At 32.6% G+C, this 3,014-nt stretch overlaps 1 protein-coding gene across 1 annotated transcript in view; it reads left to right on the top strand.

The window, feature by feature from the left end:
• The window catches only part of LOC108748464 (calcium/calmodulin-dependent 3',5'-cyclic nucleotide phosphodiesterase 1A-like), a 362,329-nt gene that overhangs the window by 112,927 nt on the left and 246,388 nt on the right, over positions 1 to 3,014 (top strand).

Raw genomic sequence — 3,014 nt, 5'->3', positions numbered from 1 at the left:
AATATTTATTCTAATCTTCTTTAAAGTAGTCCTTTTGATAATGCACGCATATAAAGCTTTATAAAGCTTTTGCAATTATTAGTATGTATTGCATACAAGCATACAAGATTCAAAATATATTAACAAAATAATACAATTGCTGTTTTATGTTTTAATTTTTTACACGATTATTCGATGAAATTTATGCGGATGTTCCAATTTTCATGAGCGATAGTGTAGAAAAATGCAGAAAAATATCATTCTAGTGCTAAAAGAGGACGTAATTTTTATTCTTCTTCTTTTGAGTAATGATTATATATCATTACAAAGAATATTTTCTTATATAATATAATTTTAAAATACTCTTATTATTTACTTGAAACAAGTAATATTTATGTAACATTTTTCTATGTATGTACATGTGCGCTTCAGAACGAACTAAACTGAGTTTTTTCGAACAGTTCTTGATTATTTCCCAATTTTCGCAATCGAAATATTATTTCTAAAGCGCCGAATATCGATGGCTTGGCACGTGGGGAGTGGGGCAAACGCCGCGCTCACCGCCGCGAGCCTTTAAGCTCGAACAGCATAGTAAGCCTTGCTAGGCCATCCTCGCTCCTCGCGGCCCATGGTGTCGCGCACTTGGTGGGCCGTATCTTCGGCAATAGGTCGAGCGGATAAGACGCGCGTATTCGGCTATCTTTAAACATTAATATTTCGTTAACTCTATTGCGAACATTGCAAAATGGTAGAAGACTTTTCGACTCAGTTTAGTTCGCTCTATCTGCTCAAGACGGGTGGTGTCATAAATTGGTGCCACCCTGTGTGTGTGTGTGTGTGTGTGTGCGCGCGCGCGCGCGCGCGCGTGCGTGCGTGTGCGTGTGCATGTGGCATGCGCATGCGCGCTCGCGTGTTGTATACCTATATATACATATACAAGGTGAGCCATTTTAATGTTTCACTCAAGTATCTTTTTTCCTATGTCTTTTACCAACAAATATTTCAGATAGAAGTTTTAGGGTTTTAAGGGGCATTAGAGAGTAAGCACATTAGGTAGCAATTATTACGATCTTCGATGGCATCGTCAAGGTTAGGTCAAGGAAACGTGGATTTTTTAAACGCAAACACCATTTCTCATTACATATTCTTGTGCTCTTTATTACTTATCTTGAGAGCTCTTCAAAATATTATAACAAAGTATTTTTTTATTAAGTATTTTTTGAGTTATGAGACTTGGAAGTTACAGTACCATTGATCTTAGTGTTACCCAATATGTCCGATCAGCGGCTAAAATCTTTTGAATATTATACAATATGAATCTTGAATGTTATACATTATTGTACAATGCTAATGTCAGCGGTACTGTAACTTCCCTTATAACTCAAAAAGTATCTTCTTAAAAAAATATTTTGTCATAGTGTTTTGAACAAAGTCGCAATAATATTGTTATTTAATGTGTTCCTTAAAATGCTAAAACTCCTATCTAAAACATTTTTTGGTAAAAAGGTGCAGGACAAAAGATTTTTGGGGTGGAATATTAAAATGGCTCATTTTGTATATATATTATACAGAATGTCTCGAATTTAAATGGCCAAACTTCGAGAGCGTGTAGGAAATTGATAAACTAAGAAAAAAGGTAACTTTTAGAGATATACTCGTTTTTGCTTCATTTCGAAGAAAATTGAAAAAAAAAGGCAAACGTAATTTTTTGACATTTTTGTATTTATTTATTACTAATCTATTTTTTTTATTACATATATTCACATTGTCATTTGCTTAAGCCAGATACTGTTCAAAATATTGGCTTCTTGTAGCAATGTACGCATTGCATCTTGTACAGAGAGCTCGTCCTGCAGCCAAACGCTGATTTGATCAATATAATGACTCACTGCATCGATCCGGCGCACTTTTGTATAGAAATCGGCGTGCATATTTTCGCACTGCCTCTGAAGCATTATCGCTGAAGTCCTACATTTAGGACCTAAAAGATTGCAACACTTTTTTAAAAATAGTTTTTGGAACGCGGCAAAATTGTTAAAATGCGAGCCACTGTTTGCGTAGCGTGATTAGGATCGAACTCAAATAGTAATAGAATTCATTTTTTTTAAAAGATATTCTTATTAAAGGTCAATAAAAAAATACATTATAGATTGAAGCAAATTGCGAGAAACTTTATTATCCGGCTTAGTATAAAAATGAAGGAAAGGTTAAAAATTAATCGGGAAAGGGTAACTAAAGAAGGGGGAGAGAGAAGAACTAGGAAGGGGAAAGAGATTGTATAATTGCAAGATAGAATTTATGTAACGATTCTATGTCATTTTGCCTATTTAAATCCTGTCTTTATTTCTTCATGTGAATCATTTCAGATATTAAACGTTTGTTGTGGGTTCATTGTCTAAAATTCTTACTTTATTCCAATTGAATTCATGGTTACAATTAATTCGATGATTTGTGATAACAAATGGAAAACCCGTCTTTTTCTTTATATCTGACTTGTGTTTCTGTAATCTAGTTTTGAACTTTTTCTTCATTTGACTCACATAACTGACATCACAATTCTCGCAAAATATTCTATAGACAATATCTTGATGAAAGAAAAAATCTAGTTGATCTTTGCCTCTTTTTATGTAATTTTTTAAAGTGTTAGGGATGGAATAAGCTAATATAGAATTTAATTTAAGAGCAAGAGGCATAAAGCTTTCTGAAATCGACTTAACGTATGGGATAATGAACAATTTTTTAGCAACTTTATCTTTTTTCGGTGGATGAGAAATACGAATACTATTGTTTTTATGGATGTGCTAATTTAATTTATTATGTATAGTGGAAAAAATGAAATAAAGAGGATAGTCATTATCTAAAATATTCTAAAAACATGTGAATAGTATTAATGAGATGTTTCTCTTGAAACTTAGGATGAGATAATAATATAATTTTGTCTACCGTTCCTACAATAACGCTTTTTTTGTGACATACTGGATGGTGAGAGTAAAATAATATTAACTTTAATGATATGTATTTTATATATATATATA

This window comes from Trachymyrmex septentrionalis, unplaced genomic scaffold (assembly GCF_001594115.1).
Source record: "Trachymyrmex septentrionalis isolate Tsep2-gDNA-1 unplaced genomic scaffold, Tsep1.0 scaffold220, whole genome shotgun sequence".
NCBI classification, from domain to species: domain Eukaryota; kingdom Metazoa; phylum Arthropoda; class Insecta; order Hymenoptera; family Formicidae; genus Trachymyrmex; species Trachymyrmex septentrionalis.
This window is presented reverse-complemented; position numbering and strand designations above follow the sequence as displayed.